Genomic DNA, 25,733 nt, shown 5'->3' on the forward strand with positions numbered 1-25,733 from the left:
TGTTTTCTGGGGATGATGCTCTGCAGTATCGTTAATGAGGAGATCCTCACTGCTCTTGGCCACCTGGCAAAGTATCCAACATGCTCTAAGGCTGTGTGTTGGTATGGTATCCGGTGTGGTCTGAATTTTGCATGGCCCATTGAGCCATTCCTCCAATACGGTTCCATGCCCTGTAGTGGGCCTTGGTTTCTTTGTAATTGGATCTGGTGACTTGCGAGAGTGCACCCTTTTAGTTTGAACAAGGGGGTTAGTGAGAGTCGGAGGATCCCAGAATTTTGCTTGGGTTTTCCAGGCGCTTTCCATCGCACAGTACTTCTGTACTATGGCCACCAACTCATCAAAGTGTGATATGTCACGGTGACTTATGGTGTTGAGGATTCCCTTGTTTGTGCAATTTTTGCAAAAGAATGAGATTGCGTCTTCCTCGCGACAATCCTTGACCTTGCTCATTACAAGGAGGAATCTGGCCCAAAAGTGATGTACTGTCTCTTGGGGTTGTTGTCTAATGTGGGAAAGATCGCTTGTATCTGGGTGGGTGGGTGGATTTAAGTCCGAACACTGACCCGATCTGAGACCCAGGGGCAGAGGGACTAGCGAACTTGGCAGTTCGGGTTCTGGGATGTTTCCCAATTTTTCTGGCCCGCTGTCCGATTCTAAGTTCGGAGTTTGGGTCATATCCTCTTGCAGACGGGTATCCGGCTCGGAGAGCTTGGGAATCCGTACATAGTTCGTCCTCGGAATAGAGGAAGAATCGCTGCATTGCTCCTCCACCGCTACTATCTGATGGGTGACCGGCGGAGAGTTAATATCTCTTTGTTCGGGTTTAAGCCCAATCCGATCATAGTCCATAGCGACTACCAAGGCGATGATGCGATCCAAGAGCTCGTTCAAGGACGAGAGCTCCATTGGATCCATCTGCTTGGTGTATTCCGAGCTGACGTGGAGGCTGTTTTTCATGACCTGAGAAGTCATCATCGGCGCGGCGGCCGAACGGGCGGTCATGACGAAGCCGCCTAGTTGGAGGGTTTGGCCTAAATCCAGGGCTCCCCCAAAGGTGATGTTGTCCTTGATAACAAGGCGAGCCATCAAACCTTTTTCGACGTCACAGTGGAACTCTCAATGAAAGCACCAATGTCGGTGTCAAAACCGGCGGATCTCGGGTAGGGGGTCTCGAACTGTGCATCTAAGGCTGATGGTAACAGGAGGCGGGGGACACAATGTTGACCCAAGTTCGGGCCCTCTCTATGGAGGTAATACCCTACTTCCTGCTTGATTGATCTTGATGATATGAGTATTACAAGAGTTGATCTACCATGAGATCGTAGAGGCTAACGCTAGAAGCTAGCCTATGATTATGATTGTTGTTATCCTACGGACTAAACCCTCTGGTTTATATAGACACCGGAGGGGGCTAGGGTTACATAGAGTCGGTTATAGAGAAGGAAATCTACATATCCGAATTGCCAAGCTTGCCTTCCACGCAAAGGAGAGTCCCACCCGGACACGGGACGAAGTCTTCAATCTTGTATCTTCATAGTCCAACAGTCCGGCATAAGTACATAGTACGGCTGTCCGAGGACCCCCTAATCCAGGACTCCCTCACCGTTGACTAAAATCTCTCTCGTAAGCATAACATAATCAAACCCTAGAACTCATTGAGTGTTAATCACATGGTGATGTGAACTACATTATTGACTCTAGTAAACTCTTGGGTGTTAATCACATGGTGATGTGAACTAGATTATTGACTCTAGTAAACTCTTTTGGTGTTAGTCACATGGCGATGTGAACTATGAGTGTTAATCGCATGGCGATGAGAACAAGATTATTGACTCTAGTGCAAGTGGGAGACTGTTGGAAATATGCCCTAGAGCAATAATAAAATGGTTATTATTATATTTCCTTGTTCATGATAATTTTCTATTGTTCATGCTATAATTGTATTAACCGGAAACCGTAATACATGTGTGAATACATAGACCACAACATGTCCCTAGTAAGCCTCTAGTTGACAAGCTCGTTGATCAATAGATGGTTATGATTTCCTGACCATGGACATTGGATGTCGTTGATAACGGGATCACATCATTAGGAGAATGATGTGATGGACAAGACCCAATCCTAAGCATAGCACAAGATCGTGTAGTTCGTTTGCGAGAGATTTTCTAATGTCAAGTATCATTTCCTTAGACCATGAGATTGTGCAACTCCCGGATACTGTACGAGTGCTTTGGGTGTATCAAACGTCACAATGTAACTGGTTGACTATAAAGGTGCACTACAGGTATCTCCGAAAGTGTCTATTGGATTGGCATGAATCAAGACTGGGATTTGTCACTCCGTATGACGGAGAGGTATCTCTAGGCCCACTCGGTAATGCATCATCATAATGAGCTCAACGTGACTAAGGAGTTAGCCACGACATCATGCATTACGGAACTAGTAAAGAGACTTGCTTGTAACGAGGTTGAACAAGGTATGGGGATACCGATGATCGAATCTCGGGTAAGTAACATACCAATGGACAAAGGGAATTGTAGATGGGATTGATTGAACCCTCGACATCGTGGTTCATCCGATGAGATCATCATGGAACATGTGGGGCCAATATGGGTATCCAGATCCCGCTGTTGGTTATTGGCCGGAGAGGTGTCTCGGTCATGTCTGCATGGTTCCCGAACCCGTAGGGTCTACACAATTAAGGTTTGGTGACGCTAGAGTTGTAATGGGAATACCACTATGGTTACCGAAGGTTGTTCGGAGTGCCGGATGAGACCCCGAACGTGTAGAGGAACTCCGAAATGGTCCGGAGGTGAAGATTGATATATTGGACGAAGGGTATTGGAGTCCGGAATTGTTCTAGGAGTACTGGGTGATGACCGGCGTGACCGAAAGGAGTTTCGGAGGCCCCGGCAAGCGTTGGGGGGCCTTATGGGCCAAGGGGAGGGGGCACACCAGCCCACTAAGGGGTTGTGCACCCTCCCACCCCATCTCACGTAACCTGGAGAGGTGGGGGAACCTCCCCTAGGGCAGCCTCCCCTCCCGGCTTGGGGGGCAAATTTCCTAGGGGTGGGGGCGCCCAAACCCATCTAGGGTTTCCCCTATGGCCGCCGCCCCTCCCCTAGGGAAACCCTAGGGCGCCTCCTCCTCCCCACTTCGCCCTATATATAGTGAGGGAGAGAGAGGGTGGCGGCACCCCTTCCCCTGGCGCAGCCCCTCCCTCCTCCAACACCTCCTCCTCCTCTGTAGTGCTTGGCGAAGCCGTGCAGGAGAACCGCAAGCTCCACCACCATGCTGTCGTGCTGCCGGAGTTCTCCCTCAACTTCTCCTCTCCCCTTGCTAGATCAAGAAGGAGGAGACGTCCCCGGGTTGTACATGTGTTGAACGCGGAGGCGCCGTCCGTTCGGTGCTTGGATCGGATCTTTCGCAGTTTGAATCGTCGCGAGTACGACTCCATCAACCACGTTCTTGTAACGCTTCCGCTTAGCAATCTTCAAGGGTATGAAGATGCACACACTCTCTCTCTCTCTCTCTCGTTGCTAGTATCTCCTAGATTGATCTTGGTGACACGTAGGAAAAATTTAAATTATTGCTACGTTCCCCAACACTTTTTACAACGCCGAGCCGAGGGGTCCATAGAAGATGGTTTTCCAGAATCCATTTGTCGCGTTTGCTAAAATTTAGTGTTCTATTATGATTCATCAAGCATAAAAAAATGAAAGAAATATTCGACATGACCTTTTTCTAAAAGGAGGACATAACGAGTGCCAGAAATTCGGTGAAACGGAAATGAATCGACATTTCGCCAAAACATTGGCACTCATGTCAATACCTGCAAATATAAGCCAACGATACTACAATGGATCCTAGTTAAAAGTGAAAGAAAAATTTGACATGACCTTTGCTAAAAAGAGGACATAACGAGTGCCAAAAATTTGGCAAAACATAAATGAATCAACATTTCACGAAAACATTGGCACTCATGTCAATACCTGCAAAATGTTCCTCGTCTACTCATAGTTACCCTAAGCACAAATAACACTAAGACACACTACTCAAATTTAATCCATGATAAATATCTATTTACCCAAACCCAACTTTGACCATACCGGAGAGGTGGCTCAATTGGCATCCGAAGGCGGTGCGAGGTCTTCGATGTTGGCGGAGGAGGGCGTGATGGCCGAAGGGGTAGCCATCACGGAGGAGCTTCGCGGTGGCGGTGGCGACGGCAACAAGATGTCTACTGTGTTGGAGGAGGAGTCCATGCCCGCAGCGGCAAGGAGGGCCGCGACACGGCGCTGATGAAGGGGCAACAATGAGGGGCGCGGCAGCAACGAGGAGGGCCGCGACACCACGTCGACGAAGGGGCAGCAATGAGTGGCTGGGCGGCGGCAAGGAGGAGAGGCGGCAACGAGGGGCGCCGCCGTGAGTCAGGTGAGATTTGGGAGCGTGGGGGGAGCGGCGGGAGAAATTGCAAATTTTTGTTTGGTTTTTGGGGTGGTGGAAAATGAACTGTAGTCAGCGTCGTGGGTCTACGTGTGACGGATGTGGTTGGGTGCCCGCCACACGTAAGTGGACAGCACTGGCGAGCAGCCAACAGAAACTGCCACTGCTACGAGTGCGTAATATGTACGTCCTCCATGTCTGGTAAGAGTGCTTACCACAATTTAGTTGTGGCATGCAACAGGCGCACCCGCCACCGATGTATAAATAAATAGTGGCGAGCATGTGTCACCACCCGCCAGAGTTAGGTTTCATTATGCGGCCAACTCTGAAATGGTCTACCTGTGGCGGGATGGTATTCATGGCCACCACTACTTTGTCAGTAGTAGTGGCGGGTAAGCTTTGGTACTCGCCACAGCTACATTTCTAAATTAGTTGTGGCGGGTGACTCACCTCGCCTGCCATAAATTTATGTCCATCTATAAGCCTTTTCCCAGTAGTGATGAGAGAGACGAGGAAGGGGATATGTCCAGTGCACTACTGCAGAAGGGGTCAAGGGTCGCCATCTCCAAGGCACGGGGTCGCCCTGCCCGCTCGTGGAGCTCCTCTCCTCGAGGCCATCGGCTAGATCCCATCATGATGTTGATGTCTTGTCAGTGAGGAAGAAGGGACCTCTACTCGCCAGAGAAGCAAGGTGAGGTCGACGGCCACCAAGTGATGAGGCGGCTAGAGAAAGGCGCAGTCAGAAGGCCTCGACACGGAGGCCCAAGTGAAGCCAGGAGATCATCAACGTTGAGTGCGCCATGGTGGATGGCAAGTGGCAGCGAGTGGAACCCTAACCAGTTTAAAAACGAAGAGAGAAGGGAGGCAGGGTGAGGGAAGTGATGCGCGCGAGGGTGTGGACGTGTTGGTTTGGGCGTTGAGTACTGGGGGGACCAGGAGGGAGAAAACGGAGTAAAAACCAATACGAGGGGTGGGCTTCATTAGGAAAAAATCGGTATGGCGTGGGATGTCTTCGATTGATGGGAGGCAATGAAGAGAAATGAGACGAAACGACAACATACTCCCCTTTAGGACTAGAGATATGTACAAATGCATATGCAACTATTTATATAATGGAATGTGCAAGACGCTGTCGTGGCAGCAAAACGCTGCCACATCAGTGTCTTATTTTGACTTGGGCCATGCTACCAGTGGCGGTGAGTGGTTTAGCTCGTGAGTCGTATGATACTTTGTCCAGGGATACCAGTGAGGGGCGCCCTGCACACCGTAACATGTTGATAGAGACGAGCATCATGCCCGTCACTGGTAGGACTTTTGGGCCTGTCATTGGTAGCTAATTCCGCAGTAGTGTAAAAATCTAATTCTACGACTGCACTTCTCCATGAAAGCAAATAATTCTGCAGTAGTGTTAAAATAACTGACTGCTACTTTATGTACCTCTGCTCTCTGTTTTTTGTGGGTGTACCTTTGCTCTCTTCCATGTGCACTTTCTGGAAAGGCCAAACCAACAAAGTAGAACACTGCCGCCAAATTGAAGTTCTTACTTGACAACATCATAATTATGAGATGATGGAATATTTAGATGATGAGGAATAACAAATTTTGAACAACTCCAGAAATTTTATCCTGTAAAACTTTGTTAAAGCAGGACCTCAAGATCATGAGCTATCATATTAAACAACCTCACCATTCTTCAAGACTGGATTGATAGTACTATCTGATTTCAGTTAACAATGATTTTACTATGATGTTCACTAAACAAGGAGTTGGTTGATTTTCCCTAGTCTTGCTTTTCCTTTTCTTTTTGTTTCTATGATACCTAGGCTTAATATATGAAATTACTGTAGAAATATCATTTTCCAGTTCTTGCGTGAAAAATAAGATCACAACAGTTGGTACATGAAATCTAGCAAGTGGTTTAACAAATGGAAGAAGTAATCAAACAAGACACACATAATGCAGACGTACATGAAAAAAGAAAGCTTCAATACTAAATATCGCTACCCAAAACCATGAACGAGAGATATAGTAGTAGAGAGCGTCATCTTCCCCATCGGATCCTCGTTCTAGTATTGGTGGCTGCCAGAGCCTGCTGAACCTGCACGTGCGCGTCGTCATCGAGGATCTTCCCATGCAGTTCTGGTCCCTAGAGGGGACGGAGGAGGCTTTCGGCGACTTCGGCCGCATCGACCACCTGGACTCGCGCACACTTGAGCGGGGCCACACCAAGCACTTTTCGCCTGCTGGCTCTGGGTTTGGGATGTGGCCCACATCCCGACGAGGCACGTGCTCTGGGTGCTCAAGCGCGGTGCCGGCCGCGTCGACGAGGTGGTCAGCTTTGCTCCACTGGACCGCCGTGTCCCCCCGCCACCAGGAGTGCACCGCTATGACCTCCTGGTGCACGTTGACCTGGTGGAGGACTAGACCCCACACTCGCCGCGTTCGTCACACTCCGGCCAGAGCGGGCTGCCCTCCTCCGACGATGATGACGATCGCCCCATGCCACGTGTCGAGTTGGGCACGTGGGTGGCGCGCGTCGAAGATGGCCAAGGCCCGGGCTGCCGCTCGGGTCAGCGTGCCCTGGCTGCGGGCTGTGGCGGCCCCATCCTCGGGGCTTCAAGGCGCGACCACGACGACGGCGACAACAGGGGTGGCTCGGGGCGCTCCTGGCGGGACTGCCTGCTCGGCCGTGGGTGCCATGCCAAGGGGAGTGGGGAGGACGTCGTCAACGGCGCCCACCACCGCTACAGTCGCATGCTTGTGAGCAGGCGCCGCGGATCGCAGAGTCGCGGCCACGTCAAGGCAGCCTCCAATGTTGCTCTGCCTCCTCTACGCGTGACACCGCTACTGCCCCTCTGCTCCGCCTCCCCTCCGCCCGTCGCCGCTGAAGAAGACCCGGTGGCCCGTTTCTTCAGCTTCTCCAACTCCGGTCGTGCGCTCTCCCCCTTGCGCGCATGGATTGCATGCAGTTGGAGATGGAGAACACCATGATCGACGCGCTGCAATCTCCGTTCACCTTCGAAGACGGTGGGCGATCCCCACCTCACCCGCTGCTCGCACCAAAAGACCCTGCAAGCCCGGAGATGATTCCCTGCCTGTTGCCCTGCATCAGCACTCCTGCCAATGCAACCGCCGGTTTCCAGCTGGCTGAGGTCATGGAGCGCGTGGGCATCATGCAGATTGAAGAGAGCTAGGGGCAAGCGCCACCGTCGCTCTGTTCACTCCTGTCCCCCCATCGATCATCGACAGCCAGCAGATGGCGAGGTCGCGCCTCTCCACTCCCCCCAGGTCCAGGTCCACGTCGACCCCCTCGTGCCGCAGCGCCCGCCAAGCTGCGGCGGACATCACCACGTTGGTGCCCCAGCGCGCAGTCCTACGCTTGGTGCAGGAGCTCGGTGCGCTCGGCCCCAAGGACAAGATGACCCCAAAGGTGGCGGATCTGCTCATGAAGCGTTTCCAGGAGCCCCTGTCTGACGGGGACATTGCGGCCATCGCCAAGCTCACCGGGCTGGACCAGGGTGCCCTCAAGATCGCCGCCGGCACAGCAGGACTCGCCGGCATGGAAGAGGCTCTCCATGGTTGATCATGTTAGCTGCATCTCTGTTTTGTCTCCGTCGATGGCTGGTCTTCTACCAGCTTGAGTTAGGGCTAGTTTTCATGTGTAGTGCTTCGGGTAGGAGGTGTGCTGGACGACGACGGGGTTTTGGGCCTGCTGGTGGCCGTCGTCGCCCCCTGGATTGCTGTAAGGTGTATCATGTTATGATCTTTAGTTTGATTAGTCGGCGGAGAAGAACATCGTGTCCCCATGAGTGACAGTAGTATGATTTTCATGTCCTGGAATGTGTGCGGCTTGAACTGCCCGGCAAAGCAAACAGCAATCATCGACGTAGTAAGAACAAACCGAGTAGAGGTCCTCTCCCTACAAGAGACCAAAATAGAGACCTGGTCGGCCGGCATAGCGGCCGACATTGGAGGAGACGCACTGCAGGGCTGCACGGTGCTGCCTACGCACGGAACGAGGGGAGGTGCTATGATTTTTTGGGAGAAGCTAGTCATCAATGTAGTGTCGCACTTCCTCGGTCGCTTCTCCATTACAGTTCGGGTAGAACCTCTACATGCGGGCGACCTGTTCTGGCTCACCACCATCTACAGCCCGACAGACGACGCCCAAAAGGATGACTTCCTCAGCGACATTGCAGCGGCTGCCCCGCCGACCGATGAGCCCTGGCTGATAAACTGAGACTTCAACATGATCTACCAAGCTAGTGACAAAAGCAACAGTAACATAAACAGAAGAATGATGGGGATTTTAGGCAATCGCTCGACTGTGCTGGACTGAAGGAGTTGAAATGCAAGAACAGAAAGTTTACCTGGAGCAACGAGAGGGAGGAGCCCACTCTATGCAGCATCGACAAGTTTTTTTGCAACGATCAGTGGGATCTGCTGCATCAAAACTTCATCCTCACGGCTGCATCAACGTCTTTCTCTGATCACTGTCCATTAGTGCTAGCGAGGGCAACTACCCCCTTTAGATAGGCGCGCTTCAGATTCGAGAACTTCTGGCCCAAATTTCCTCATTTCACCGAGACTGTGTTGAGGGCATGGCAACACCCAGTCCAGCACGACTGCCCGTTCATCAGGGTAAAGAGGCGCTTGGCGAGGGTTGCGTGTGACCTGAAGATTTGGAGTCGACCCATGTTTAGCAAGGTCAAGCTCCAGTTGCAGATTGCCAATGAGGTCATTTTTCAGTTTGACAACGCGCAAGAACACTGCAGGCTGACATCGGCTGAATTCGAGCTGAGGAAAAACCTGAAGATGAAGGTGCTCGGACTGGCAGCCATTGAAAGAGCTCGCAAGCGGCAGGCTTAAAGAATAAGCTGGCTTCAAGCGGGGGACGCAAGCACGAAGCTATTCCATGCAAAAATGAGGTCACGCAGATGGAGAAATTTCATCCACGCGATCAACGTCAACAACAGGGTGCTCGTGGATCACAGCGAGAAAGAGCAGGCCATCCACGATCACTTTTCTGCATCCCTGGGCCAGAATAAGAGACGTAGCTGCACCCTGAACTGCGACCAACTCCATGTTCCTGTGGTGACCGCGGCTGAGCTGCACGACCCGTTCACCATGGCAGAGGTCTGGGCAGCGATAGTTGCTTCCCCGGCAGAAAAGGCGCCAGGCCCTGATGGCTTCACTGGCCAGTTCCTCCGTTCTTGCTGGCACATCATCAAGGACAAGATCATGGTCGTCTTCCAAAAGTTATACCACATGGCCGGAGAAAACTTCAGTGGCATTAGCACAGCACTGATCACGCTGCTGCCGAAGCGTAATGACGCATCAAAGATCGGTCACTACAGACCCATCAGTCTAATCGACTCCGTCGCAAAATGATCTCAAAGGTTCTCGCTTCACGGCTGTCGGCCGCCCTGGAAGGAGTTATCTCACCAGCGTAGACGGCCTTTCAGAAAGGGAAGTGCATCCACGACAGCTTCCAGTACATTCAGGGCTGCGTAAGGATGCTGCACCGGGAGAAAAAGTCGGCCCTGCTGTTCAAGTTGGATTTCGCCCGCGTTTTCGACTCCGTGTCCTGGGCGTATTTGATCGAGTTGTTGCAACAAATGGGCTTCTCACGGCACTGGAGGAACTGGATCTCTCTACTGCTGTCATCCGCATCCTCGTCCTGCTTGCTCAACGGCGTACAGGGGGGCGGCTTTTTCCATGCGTGTGGGCTTCGCCAGGGCGACCCCCTCTCGCCACTGCTTTTCATCTTGGCGATTGACCCCTTGTACTGTCTACTAGAGGCAGCCACCACGCAAGACTTGATCGCGCCACTGCCTGGTCGTGGTGCAAGCTCGAGGGCCAGCCTCTACGCGGACGATGCGGTCATCTTTGTGAACCCAATAAGAGAAGAGGTAGATACTCTACTGGACCTATTGCATTCCTTCGGAGAAGCCACAGGCCTGAAGCTCAACCAGGCCAAGTCATCCATCATTTCGATGAACTGCGAGGCCCCGACACTGGAGCATGTGCTGCACGGTTTTGGTGGCGTGATCGCAGGCTTCCCCACAACTTACCTGGGGCTGCCAATCTCCCCGAAGAGGTTGCAGATCGTTCACTTCCAATTCCTCATTGACCGGATCAAATCACGCCTCGTGGGTTGGAAGGGAAAGCTGATGTCCCTGGCCGGCCAGCGCGTCTCGGTGCGCGCAGTCCTCTCCGCCCTGCCCACATATGCACTCTCTGTGCTCAAGGTGCCGAAGAAAGTCCTGAAGGAGATCGACAAAGCGCGACGGCGTTTCTTATGGGTGCAAGACGAAGCGCTGACGGGCGGCAAGTGCAAGGTGGCATGGAGCTCTGTTTGTTCACCGACGGAAAAGGGCGGACTGGGGCTTCTCGACCTGCAGCTCTTCGGCTCCGTCCTATGGTTGCGTTGGCTCTGGCTAGCCTGGCAGCAGCCGCTGAGGCCCTGGACGGCTTTCCCTCTGCCCTGCGACAAGACGGACTAGGCGCACTTCCAGGAAACCACGCGCGTCCTGATCGGGAGCGGCCAGCAGGCGAGGTTCTGGACGTGCCGCTGGTTGGGTGCCGCACCCCTGGCGTCATCCTACCCGGGCCTCTTCAGTCACTCCAGGCGCAAGAACCGCACGGTAGCTGCAGCGCTCGCCAACGACCGATGGATCGGCGACCTGCGCCATGGCAACACGTCGCTCATCATCGCCGAATACCTGCAACTCTGGCGCCAAATTCAACAAGCCGGGGTCGCCCTTGACAGTCAGGTGCCGGACAGAATCCAGTGGACGGCGGGCGGAGGGGATCGCTACTCGGCCAGGGGGGCCTACCGCATGTCCTTTCAGTCCAAGCCACACACAAGTGACGACAAGATGATCTGGAAGTGCTGGGCGCCGGGATCTGCAAAGATGTTCTCCTGGCTCATGCACAAGAACAGGCTCTGGTGCAATGATCGGCTGCAAAGGCGTGGATGGCCAAATGGTTACTTCTGCAGCCTCTGCCTTCGAAACCTGGAGTCGGCGGCCCATCTCTTCTGGGATTGCCCGTTCTCCCGGCAAGTTTGGACGATCCTATCGTCCAAAGCTGGCTGCGAGGCACTGGCCGCCGCAAGATCGCCGCTCCACACTTCCATGCAACATTGCCAGGAGGTGACCCACCGGACGCCGGCCGGAGCACGGAAGGGGTGCAGAACCATGCTCATTTTGGTCGCCTGGCACCTCTGGAAGGAGCGAAATGCCTGCGTCTTCAGGGGAAAGCTGTCGTGCCTGGACGATGTCGTCCACGCCATCATCATGGATTACGATCAGTGGAGAGCCGCCGGAGCGGCCTGCCTAGAGCCCCTGTTTGGGGTCAATTTTGTGAGATAAAAACCCCAGGAGTCTCTCCCCCCCCCCCCCTTTTTTTTTGTTTTTCTTGCTTTTCCTCTCCTTTTGCATGTCTTCTGTGCCCATGATCACTTGATCCATCATGTATTTCCCGCTACTTTCTTCTAAATCAATGAAGCCGGCAAAACCAGATCTTTCAAAAAAAAATACTACTACTATGTACTCCCTTCGTTCCTAAATGTAAGTCTTTCTAGAGATTTCAACAAATGACTATAAACGGAGCAAAATAGGTGAATCTATACTCTAAAATATGTCTACATATATCCGTATGTTGTAGTCCATTTAAAATGTCTAAAAAGACTTATATTTAGGAACGGAGGGAGTAGATAAGCTAAACAGCGCACTACAACGGGAGGGGGAAAAGGCAAAGGGAGCTGGTTTGGGTAAAGCGCAAAAGATTAGTGTTTGCGGGTTGGCTTTTGTCTGTGTAGTTTGCTTTGATTGTAGATGCTTTTCCCCCAAAAGCGGGACGCCATGATGGAAAGCACCATGCCACTTGCATTCGAGCGCACCAAACCAACTACCGCACGCACGTCTAATTTGGCCAAATCAGCGTCCAATGTTGCATATAAAATATATTATATTTTTGCTTTAGATAAGGTTGATAGGACGGATCAGATATAGTTATCGACATCCACATGAAATCTGACGTGACAGTGTGATTTGCTAGAGTCGTTTTTTCTTTGCGAAAAGATTTGCTAGTGTCGTTGATTTTGCGCTGCATGCATGGAGAGTCGTGCATACACCCTCCGTGCTGGAATAAAACAATCTAAAGTTTTTTTTCGCAAAAACTTCCGATCTATTCATCAACTGTCAAGATAGTACAAAAACACTAGAAGTAAAAATTACATCCAGGTCTATAGACCACCTAGCGACGACTACAATCTCTGGAGCGAGCCGAAGGCGCGCCGCCGTCATCGCCCCTCCCTCGTCGGAGCCGGACAAACATTGTTGTAGTAGACAGTCGGAAAGTCGTCGTGCTAAGGCCCTATGGGACCAGCGCACCAGAACAGCAACCGCCGCCGATGAAGAGAAGCATAGACCGGAAGGATCCAACCTGCAGACACACAGACGTAGACGAGCGAAGACCGGATCCAGTCGGATCCACCGAAGACAAACGCCGACCGGATCCATAAGATCCGCCGGAGACAAACCTCCACACGCCTTCCGACGATGCTTGAAACATCACCGGGACGGGGGCTAGGCGGGGAGGACCTTATTCCATCTTCAAGAAGCCGCCACCGCCTCATCTTCTTGAGCATGGCACAAACCCTAACAAAACTTAGAAAAGCATCTAAAAACTGAGCCCTCCCGCCGGCAAGGGCCGGGATCCACCGTGCCTCCATGATCCGAGGACCATAGAAGATAAGGCGGACCGGCGGCGCCGGCGAGAGGCAAGGAAACCCTAGATGGGAGTTAAAGAAAACAATCTAAAGTTTAACATACGAAAAAAATCAACATCTACAATTCCAAATTATTGATTCTATGAAAGTATATTTTATTGTGCTTCTAAGGATATTTTTTCACAAAAAAAGTATTTATAAGGATACTAGTTTTTTTTTTGAGGGTACAAAAAATCAGCAAACTAAGTCAAGGTTTTCATTGTTTGACTTGAACAAAATTTATAGGTTTTCTTGTCGAGCACAGAGGTGGTACTATATTGTGAATGCTATTGCATGACAATCACGGAAAACACATCGGTCATATTCAAACCAGATGAAATTTCCCTTTTTTGGGAAGTCAACACCTCATCAAACTTCCTTTTTTTGTAAATTAAAAAAAAACTAGAAGTTTTAACTGTCGAGAAATATCTAATTATTAAAAATTCCAAACTTTCAAAATTATGAAGCTTTAGTTAATTTTCAACTTTTAGAATATATCGGCATGAAAAATATATAAAAAGGAATTTTCCAATTACCCAAAATAAAAAATTCCATGGGAGATGGGAGGATTATAGCAACTCTAGCAGAGTCGTCATATTGGCAGGCTCCATATCGCATATGGATCGCACAGAGTCATCATAATGCTGCATCCATATATTTTCATGCAAATAGGACCCACCAATCATTGGGTCATAGGTTCTACCCAAATGATACTTCTTCAATGTATCTATAATTTTTACTAGTATAACGCCTGTGCGTTCCCACGGGCTCTTCAAAATTTATAATCAGTATCTTTCATTTATCATCCCCTCATATTGGGTGATTATGGGGTGCTCTAATTAGAAACACAACAATCAAATATTAGGAAATTTCACCGAACGAACAACAACGAATAATACGATATCTATCAAACGAATAAAATGAGGTCATATTTTTGGTCCGTCATGCACTTCTGTTGAAAAGTGCCTATCCCTTTTAGAATCAACCCACTGTTTGCTCGCACGCAAAAAAAAATACATCTCTAAAGTGGGGAACCGATCGGTGCCAAAAAGAACTCAAACTCCTATCCAATCTCGACTTTGTGCTCTTCCACTTCCATTGATAAAGATGGGACGTCAAGGGTTTCATCATGATGACCTCGAGAAGCCGCCGACATCCCTCCCCACATCTACCCCTACCCCCTGCTGCCGCTTGCACTGTCCTTGCTCCTCGAGGGATCTAGGGACACAATGTTCTCTAGGATGGGCATGACCAGATCCACGAGGAGGCCACATTCTTCCATGGGAACCCAACCAAGCACACCACCCTCCGCAACCATCCAATCCCAGCCTAACAAAGTCAAGACCCGCCATCGATCCACAAATCAGGCTCGCCGCATCCAGGTTCACTGCAAGTCTGCGACGAGTCTGTAGTCGATATCTTGACTTTGGCTATCCCCACGGAAGAATCATCGGATCCTGCTTACTTTTACCATCACTTCGTCTCTTCCCAAGGCAGCGACACCACCCAGCCAATCACCACCACCGCTTGCGGCTTGCCTACATAAAATCATGAGAAATCCCCACGGCGGTGCTGTAAGATCACCTTGGCGACCTCGACAGTGACCGACTGGTCTAAGATCTAAGCTAGCCGCTCTTTGTAGAAACCAATAGAAGTAGGCATGTGACTCAGATTTGTTCTTTGGTGTGCATGCGTTTCTTGCTGCCCACCAGCTCTTGTCTACAACTCGCCTATCTCTGTACCAGCTCTTGGTCTACAACTCGCCTATCTCCATGCTCGAGACGACCAAGCTCGATGCGCAAGCCGCATACGTCTGCTAGAGCTATATCCAGGCCCTATGATTTTTGGATCACTGGCACTATGGGTGCCAGGACCGGAGTCGCCCTCATCCACCAAGTGGATCAAGGAGGCCCACCACCTAGACTCTACATCGCAACATTTTGTGTTTTCCTATAAAAAGTAAAGAACCTTCTCTAATAAACGTAAATATAACCTTTTGGTTTTATAGTCTCAACTTTCCTACACTCCAATACCAGAAGGATTTCTTGGTTTTATTTAATGACCTTCTTGAATGTCATTCACTTAGAAAGGTAGTAATCCAATCTGTGATATTAAGGCAAATTATTAGTCATATTAAAGTGCAAAAGGCCCTATAGGAGTCAAAGCATGACTTTTATGGTTATACTGTAATTTGCAAGATCTGAGATTTATGCAAGTGTACAATTAGAGAAGAGCCAATTAAATAGATTTTCACATTCAGAATAGTACGATTAGCAGTAGCACTTCAATTTTTTCATGTTTGATTAGCTTGCTAGGTGGTTATCACTAAGCATGTTGGAACGATGAGCATAACCTAACTTAGTTCAGTACGTGTTGCTGCAAATTAGTTCAGTACGTACGAAGCTGTTGCTAATTTCAATGCCTGGCTGTTGCAAGTTTCTAATGAAAAAGTACTTCAGGTCAAAGGTCAGGGAATATACACTTTTGTTATCATGGTTGTTTCCTTATAGTGAACAACTTTGATCACCACTTCAGCAGCTACTATCTATAAGAAGACATTAGCTAAGTAGATACAGGCAAAGAAAGCATGTAGGCAAAACCAGAATTAAAAACATCCTTCTCAATGGAGCTCGTGCAGTTCGGAAGACCCTAATCATCGATGAGGGACCCCTCCGATGGTAGCATGGCGTGACAATTGCCGTCAATGACAACACCCAAAGTACCTTGCACAATCCATCGATCCAGTTCGGAACAATCAAGCACATACCTTGCAAAGTGATGTGGATCTGAAGCAGAGGTGGGAAGGTAAAGGCTCAGGTGAGGTGGAATGAGACGTTGATATAGACGTGCACGCATGAGAATAAGGTGGTGCCCAGGATGGATCTCCATCGGAGGAGGCCGGATCCGCTGGGGAGGAGGTCGCTGTAGTACCTGCCATCTGTGCGATGGATCACGGGGCTGGCAGGCAGGGGGAGGGGATAGGAGGGAGCGGGTGGGCTAGAGCGCAGATGGCGGGTGCCCCCGACGACGGCTGGGAAGGATGGTGGAGGAGGTGGATGAGGATGGCGGCGGCGGCGTCTGCGGTTGCGCCTCGTCCGCAGCCGTGCTGGTGGTGGTCGATGCGAGAGCCGGATGGCGTCGGCCAGAATCAGGCAGGGGCGACAAAGATTTAGAGGAGAGAGAGAATGGAGGCGATGAGCGATGGGAGGAAGGGCCACCGGCGATTGGGGTGGCCTCAGATCCGCCCTCCGTGGCCGCCTATTTCATGGGACGAACACCCGTGCTCACCGTCGGGCTCGCCTTCGGCCGCTGCCTCGCCGACATTCACGACGTAGAGCCCCTTCCTCCGATCCCATTTGCCAGGGAGGCAGCGCCATCCTTCATCGCAGAGAACGAGTCCACACTGAGATCCCAACCAGATCGTGATTCGCCTCCCCAAACCGCAGCGGCACATCCCACTCCATCAACGACCAACCTATATGAGGCGGAGGGTCAGTGTAGGACGCGAGCGCCGTCACCATGGACGTGGGACGCCGTAGGTGGGAAGGAGGCGGCGACGGCGTCTGTGTTAGGAAGATCGCACGACGGCGGCGGCGTTTACTCGAGGGGATCGAGAGGAGCTGCGTTTGGTGCCGGGTGGGTTCTTTGGTGCGTGCGTGGGGCTGGAGATTGTGATAGGTGATCAGGTGAGGGCGTGCCATACCTGGATCGATAGCCTTACCATACCTGGTGGTAATTTAAATTTATTACCATATTCGATATTTCCCGAGTTATGGCCTTACCATACTTGGATTGATAGCCTTTGGGGTAATTTAAATTTATTACCATATAATTACCATATTCAAAATATCCTGAGTTATGACCTTACCATACCTGGATTGATTTATTACTATACGTGGATTAATTATGATTTATTACTATATGATTTATTACTATACGTGGATAGCCTTACCATACCTGGTGGTAATTTAAATTTATTACCATATTCGATATTTCCCGAGTTATGGCCTTACCATACCTGGATTGATAGCCTTTGGGGTAATTTAAATTTATTACCATATAATTACCATATTCAAAATTTCCTGAGTTATGACCTTACCATACCTGGATTGATTTATTACTATACGTGGATTAATTATGATTTATTACTATATGATTTATTACTATACATGGATAGCCTTACAATACCTGGTGGTAATTTAAATTTATTATCATATTTGATATTTCCCGAGTTATGGCCTTACCATACCTGGATTGATAGCCTTTGGGGCAATTTAAATTTATTACCATATAATTACCATATTCAAAATTTCCTGAGTTATGACCTTACCATACCTGGATTGATTTATTACTATACATGGATTAATTATGATTGATTACCATAAATACGTTGGGTATTTCCCGTTAGACGAGAAAAGAGAAAAACCGGTGGGAGGGGCTGGTGGGAGGTGGGACGAAGAAAAACCGGTTGAAAATAAACCAGTTGAAAGTGGGGGGACTATTCAACCAATTCGTCCATTAGGAGTAGAGATACCATATTCGATATTTCCCGAGTTATGGCTTTACCATACCTGGATTGATAGCCTTTGGGGTAATTTAAATTTATTACCATATAATTACCATATTCAAAATTTCTTGAGTTATGACCTTACCATACCTGGATTGATTTATTACTATACGTGGATTAATTATGATTTATTACTATATGATTTATTACTATACGTGGATAGCCTTACCATACCTGGTGGTAATTTAAATTTATTACCATATTTGATATTTCCCGAGTTATGGCCTTACCATACCTGGATTGATAGCCTTTGGGGTAATTTAAATTTATTACCATATAATTACCATATTCAAAATTTCCTGAGTTATGACCTTACCATACCTGGATTGATTTATTACTATACGTGGATTAATTATGATTGATTACCATAAATACGTTGGGTATTGCCCGTCAGACGAGAAAAGAGAAAAACCGGTGGGAGGGGCTGGTGGGAGGTGGGACGAAGAAAAACCGGTTGAAAATAAACTGGTTGAAAATAAACCGGTTGAAAGTGGGGGGGACTATTCAACCAATTCGTCCATTAGGAGTAGAGATATGTGTCGTGCCGATTGTTATTTAGGTTTGCAATGTTTTCAAACTATATCGAGGGACTAGCCTATTAATTCAGTGCTTAGTGTAAGTTTCTGTTTTCCACTGTTTTTTGAATTTCAGAAAATTGCCACAAAAAATGTCCCCAGAAAATCAGAACAAATAGGAGGAAGGTTTTGTGTCAGAAGAGGATCAAGAAACCAAGGCTCAGCCCCAAGTGGGCTGTACGGGCCCTAGGCTCCCACCTTATAGGGGCGCCTAGCCTGGTGGGTACCCCCTTCCAGGTGGCTCCGGTGTCCGCTGGCCTTTATATACTGGAAAACACTACCCCAATTTATCGAGCATTTTTCTGTTGCCACCACTTCGTCTTCTGAGGCTATCTTTATTTTCATCCCTGGCTGGTACTATGTCGGAGAGGGAATTCATCTCCATCTTCATTGACATTGATCCTTGTGCTCCAAGATTAGTTGTGAGCAGTCCACATCTAGACTACATGTATCGTGGTAGTTGCCAAGATCTCACCTTTTCACTTCCATGTTCAATATAATAGCCATATGAGTTGTTCTAAATGATTATGGTTGCTCTAAATTTCTTTATGTTCAGATATATGAATGTCTTTATGTTTGATCTATAGATGTATATTTCTCTCCAATTGCTTGTTTATGCTTGACCATTCTAGATCGGTAATTTGTAGTGGGAGTGGTGTGCATTAGTTGGGTTCAATCTTGCAAGTAATCTACTGCAATGATATTTAGTGGAAAAGGTTTGTACTCCCTTCATTCCATAATGTAGCACGCCCACGTTTTTCGAGATTCAACTTTGACCTTAAATTCGACCAGTGATACATAAATCATTTTACTAAAAATTATACCTTTGAAAACTTCTTTCGAATACGAATTCAAAGGTATCTGTCATGCTCCCGCAGCATTCGCCCATGTTGGTTAAATTTATGGCCAAAGTAAAATCTCAAAAAGCATGGACGCACTACATTATGAAATGAAGGGAGTATTGAATTGTTGCCACAAAGGGTAAATGTTTATTAGTTGATCATTCGTATCCCACAAATAATAGTATGACATCTTGCTTAAAGCAACTACTAGTGTTTACACTGAAAGTCCAGATGGTGCATAAGGATCAAGATCTATGGACGAGCTACATAGCTATTTGATGCAAAGGGTATCTTGGTCAATAGTATTTGGACGTACTACCTATATATGATCAACACATTCATATGTTAGGCATGTGCATGAAATTTTTGTTGTGCACTTTTTCACATGATTATGTCACTTACCACACTTTTATGTATTGGAGAGTTACCCTTGGTGAAACTATGTATCTCGATCTAGTCTTTAGCATGAGAATCACATTCCGACAACTTCTACATGCACTTTTATTCTCAGATTTATTTCGTATCGAAAATATAAAATATTATCTGGCACATTATCCTTTAATCGCCTTGTGGAACTAGCAAGACTAGGAAGGTTGACACCTTTGTTTGAACTCTTGGGAACACAAGCAATTTTTTTAAAACACCCCATATATTAATTAAGCCAAAGAAAAGTTCTTACAATCATTCGTTACAGCACACACCATGCAGGGCGGAACAGAATTAAAAAGAATCCCATCGGACCTAGTACTAAAGCTAGCAATCTCATGTGCCACCCCATTGGCAGTCCGACTTATCTTTGCAATATTAAAATTTTGGATCATCCTAGATATACTCAGAGCCTCATCCATCAGATCAGCCAGAGGGGACCTGTCAAGCTTCTCATTTGCAAGAAACAAATGTACAAAAGCACAGTCAGTCTCTACAATGATAGATTGATGAAGGGTGATACCTACATAAAGTCCTGCAAGGCAGGCGCGGAGCTCAGCTTCATTCACATTGGTACACCGATCAATAAAGTCCCACAAAGAAACAATAATATCTCCAGATGAATTACGAGCTACGACCCCCACACTGGCTGCATTAGTACTCTCCACAAAACTGGCGTCAACATTGATCTTGATATGATCACTAGGGGGAGGAGTCCACACCACATGATCTTTTAATGGTGCGTAATCCGCTACAACTCCGCTCACCTTCTCCTTACCTTTGTTGCTAGTGTCCAATTGAGCGGTGTCATGACTAGACGTGAAAGTAGTCCAAAAATTGTCCACAAAATGTGCAGAGGCATTAACGGATTCTTTCCCCTCGCCAAAAATTAAATCATTTCTCAAATGCCATGCTCGCCAGAAAAGAAACAAGATTTGCTCCCTCTGCCGCAAACTCAATTGCGCCAGCAAAATCAATAACCAATCTGATCCGGTGCACCTGAAGAACTCTTCATCCAGAATATTCCACTACTCTATCACGGCCATTCTAAGAGCGCGAGCTTTAGAACAACTCACCAGAGCATGAAAGATGTCTTCAACTTGAACTCCACAAATAGAACACATACATGAATCAGTCTGATGGTGCTTAACTCTATTCATCTGGACCGCCAAGCTATTGGTAGCAGCTCGCCACGCCTTCCATATTATCTCCCAAATCCCTCTTTCCCCCTCTGGTTCGCCACTAGATTGGCCAACAGGATCCTGGCTATCCTTCAAATTAAGCGCAAAATTGTACGCACTTTTAACAGAAAATATACCATTCTTCTCATGGTGCCACGCAAAAAAATCCCCATCCCTAGAGGCCTGAATACGAATCTTAAGAATTTCCTCCGCATCATGGGGATAGAATAGATACTTGATCAAATTTTCATCCCAGCACTTATGACCGCTCATGTATAAATTAGATAGCAATTTCAACCTGGTATTATGCCTTCTAGCTGAGATTTTTAGCCCATGCCTCCTAGGTATCCAATTATCCCTCCAAATATTAATACTAGATCCATCACATACGCGCCAAATGATTCCCTTCTTAAGAAGTTCCAGGCCATGTGTAATACCTTGCCAAGTCATGGAACTAGCATGCGGAAACACTGTATCAACAATATGTCTCTGAGGGTAATAATTTCCCTTCATCAACTTCACACATAGCGAATCCGGGTAAACCAACAACCGCCATGCCTGTTTGGCCAAAAGAGCTTGATTAAAAAGCCTGAGATCACGGAAACCCATCCCACCCTTCCCTTTTGGTCTTGTTAGTTTGTCCCATGCCAACCAATGAGTTTTTCTTCTTTATTCTTCATCTCCCCACCAAAAGTCCCTAATAATCTGGGATAACTCCTCACAAAGGGAAGCCAGAAATTTGAAAATCCCCATAGCATACACAGGTAGAGCCTGAATTACTGTTTTGATTAAATCTTCCTTGACTCCACAAGAAGCATATTTTTCAATCCAATCAGAAAGCCTTTTCAAAAACTTATCTTTAGTATACTGAAACATACCGGCCTTCATTCTACCCTCTGGGACTGGTAATACAAGATATTTATCCTTGAACCCCTCCACGATAATTTTTAAGATAACCATAATAGTCACTTGTTTCTCCAAGCTGGATTTTTTCCCAAACATTATGGAACACTTATCAGGGCTTAACATCTGTCCAGTTCCCTTCTCATACACCATCCGAATATTTTTAATTGCTAAAGCTTGATCCAAAGAACCCTTGAAAAATAGCAGACTATCATCTGCAAATAACAAGTGAGAAATACCAGGCGCTCGTCTAGTCAGTCTGAATTCCTGGAGAACTCCCCTGGCACATGCGTCATTAAGCAACAAAGAAAGCGCCTAGGCCACAAATAAGAAGAAATAGGGATGTAAAGGATCTCCCTGCCTGAGCCCCTGAGAAGGTGAGAATGACTGCAGCAATTGACCATTAAAGCGCACCACAAATTTCACCGAAGTAACACATGTCATAACCCATTTAATTTATTGTGGTGCAAAACCCAACGCATCCATCACACTTTGCAAAAATTGCCAATCCACACGGTCATAGGCTTTGGCTAGGTCCAACTTATAAGCACAATATTCCCCTCTTAAATCCTTAAGCGTACTTAACGAATGCATACATTCAAAGGCTATAAGAGCATTATCAGAAATTAACCTTCCTGGAATAAACACACTTTGGGTAGGAGAAATCATACCATCGAGGAGCGGTCACAACCTGTTAACAAGACACTTGGAAATAATCTTGTAGATAACGTTGCACAAGCTGATCGGCCTGAAATCTTTGATTGTTTGGGAATTCTTGATCTTCGGGATGAGAACAATAGTTGTATTATTAATACCATCAGGCATAATTCTAGAAATAAAAAACTGTTGCACAACCTTGACAATATCATCTTTGATTAGACCCCAATTCCGCTGAAAAAACTTCGCAGGAAAGCCATCTCGTCCTGGCGCTTTTAACGGTCCCATTTGAAAAAGGGCATCACTTATTTCTCTTTCTGTAAAAGATTTGCATAAATCATCATTCATGTCATCAGTCACACGGGGCTTGAGTAATGAAATAATGTGGGATGGATCGACCGGAGCATCACAAGAATAAAGTTGTCTAAAAACCAAGTTTGTGATACCTTTCATTTCCTCCAGATTTTCCATGAGACAACCATCATCCTTCCAAAGAGCCAAAATAGAATATATTTTTTGCTCTTTCGAGAGCTTTTCGCTGAAAATATTTTGTATTACGATCTCCCCCTTTAATCTTGTCCAGACGAGATCTCTGCTTCCACAATATTTCTTCCCTGATAAGAAGTTCATCCATCTCCCCTAGAATTCTCTTTCTTTCCAACACAGCAGAATGATCAGTTCTATTTAACAAAATGTCTAGTCTCTTACGAGCCCAGTCAAGTTTCTTAGGTAGATACCCAATATGCACCTGACTCCATCCATGAAGAGATTTCATTAATTTTTCTAAATTATTGGAAATATCTTTCAGATCCTTTATATTTGATCCTCTATTCCAACAATCATTAATCTGTTCATCCAAAACACGACCTTCCTGCTCCCAGTAAGATTCATATTTCAACTCTCTAGCAACCCTCCCCTCACGAGCATTACCCAACAACTCAATTAAAATGGGGCAATGATTAGATCTGGAGCTAATAATATGGGAGACCTTACATTGAGGGAAAATAGAAGACCAAAGAGGGCATGCCACTGCACGGTCAAGACGTACCTTAACATTCTTGTTGCCCTCTTGCATATTATTATATGTCCACGGAGCACCTTGAAAGCCCAAATAAAATAAATTGCACTCCGACAGAACTTCACGAAAGTTAGCCACGAGTCTAGGAGATCTCTTATGTCGAGAGAAATGTTCATTTTGCCACATAGCTTTGTTAAAATCCCCCACCATAAACCAAGGTACGACACCAAGAGGTTTAATCCACCTCAAAAGATCCCACATAACATACCTCTGGCTCACCTTAGGCTCTCCACAAATAAATGTGCACCTCCACTTTGTACTAATACGTCCATTTTACATCATGCTTTTATATCGATATTTATTGCATTATGGGTTGTTATTACACGTTATGTCACAATACTTATGGCTATTCTCTCTTATTTTACAAGGTTTACATAAAGAGGGAGAATGCCGGCAGCTGGGATTCTAGGCTGGAAAAGGTGCAAATATTAGAGACCTATTCTGCATAGCTCCAAAAGTCCTGAAACTCCACAAAAGTCATTTTTGGAATTAATAAAAAATATTCGGTGGAAGAAGTACCAGAGGGGGCCCACACCCTAGCCATGAGGGTGGGGGGCGCGCCCTACCCCTATGCGCGCCCCCTGCCTTGTGGGCCACCTGGCAGCCCTCCGGTGCCCATCTTCTGCTATATGAAGTCTTTTACCCTGGAAAAAAAATCAGAAGCAAGCTTACGGGATGAAACTCCACCACCATGAGGCGGAACCTTGGCGGAACCAATCTAGGGCTCCGACGGAGCTGTTCTGTCGGGGAAACTTCCCTCCGGGAGGGGGAAATCATCACCAACGATCCTCTCATCGGGAGGGGGTCAATCTCCATCAACATCTTCACCAGCACCATCTCCTCTCAACCCCTACTTCATCTCTTGTATCCAATCTTCGTACCAAAACCTCATATTGGTACATGTGGGTTGCTAATAGTGTTGATTACTCCTTGTAGTTGATGCTAGTTGGTTTATTTGGTGGAAGATCATTTGTTCAGATCCATAATGCATATTAATACCCCTCTGATTATGAACATGAATATGCTTCGTGAGTAGTTATGTTGGTTCCTGAGGACATGGGTGAAGTCTTGCTATTAGTAGTCATGTGAATTTGGTATTCGTTCGATAATTTTGATGAGATGTATGTTGTCTCTCCTCTAGTGGTGTTATGTGAATGTTGACTACATGACACTTCACCATTATTTGGGCCTAGAGGAAGGCATTGGGAAGTAATAAGTAGATGATGGGTTGCTAGAGTGACAGAAGCTTAAACCCTAGTTTATGCGTTGCTTCGTAAGGGGCTGATTTGGATCCACTTGTTTCGTGCTATGGTTAGGTTTACCTTAATACTTCTTTTGTAGTTGCGGATGCTTGCAATAGGGGTTAATCATAAGTGGTATGCTTGTCCAAGAAAGGGTAGTACCCAAGCACCGGTCCACCCACATATCAAATTATCAAAGTAACGAACGTGAATCATATGAACGTGATGAAAACTAGCTTGATGATAATTCCCATGTGTCCTTGGGAGCGCTTTTCTCATTATAAGAACTTGTCAGGCTTGTCCTTTGCTACAAAAAGGATTGGGCCACCTTGCTGCACCTTATTTACTTTTATTGCTTGTTACCCGTTACAAATTATCTTATCACAAAACTATCTGTTACCTACAATTTCAGTGCTTGCGGAGAATATCTTACTGAAAACCGCTTGTCATTTCCTTCTGCTCCTCGTTGGGTTCGACACTCTTACTTATCGAAAGGACTATGATAGATCCCCTACACTTGTGGGTCATCATGTACCATCACCCTTGTTGACGTACATGTCCACAAAATGTTCACCATATTTGTTCAGCTCACAAGAATATGCTCCATCCCAAAATACGGCTAGACCTCCACCTTTACCATGGCCAGAAACAGTAAACACATTATTCATACCCAACCAGTACCTCAAAAGCTTAACATACTCTTTATTTTTCCTAGTTTCCAAAAGAAAAATAACATTTGGACGGTGCGTCTTAGTCATGCACACAAGCTCCTGAACCATACGAGGTTGTCCCAGCCCTCGATAGTTCCAACTGAGAATTTTCATGGCTCCTGACGGGTGTCATCAAACGCGCCCGTCAGTTGGCCAGCAGCCCCAGGGCCGGTTGCTTCCTTAGGAGTGCCACCTTCCTTCTTTTCCTCTCCTACAGATTCTCGCCTCCTCGTCTGAAGATCTTCCTCTTCCCCATCTATCTCTTTAGTTACATGAACCATAGCCCCATCGACACCTACTACAGCCTCAACCCTCTCACCACACACTCTTT

The 25,733-nt window shown here is 47.3% G+C and overlaps 1 pseudogene; it reads left to right on the plus strand.

Annotated features, from left to right (window-relative positions):
• The first annotated feature begins 6,577 nt into the window (after positions 1-6,577).
• LOC123077990 (uncharacterized) lies at positions 6,578-7,597 on the plus strand (annotated as a pseudogene).
• The last annotated feature ends 18,136 nt before the right edge of the window (positions 7,598-25,733 follow it).

This window comes from Triticum aestivum, chromosome 1B, assembly GCF_018294505.1.
Source record: "Triticum aestivum cultivar Chinese Spring chromosome 1B, IWGSC CS RefSeq v2.1, whole genome shotgun sequence".
NCBI classification, from domain to species: Eukaryota; Viridiplantae; Streptophyta; class Magnoliopsida; order Poales; family Poaceae; genus Triticum; species Triticum aestivum.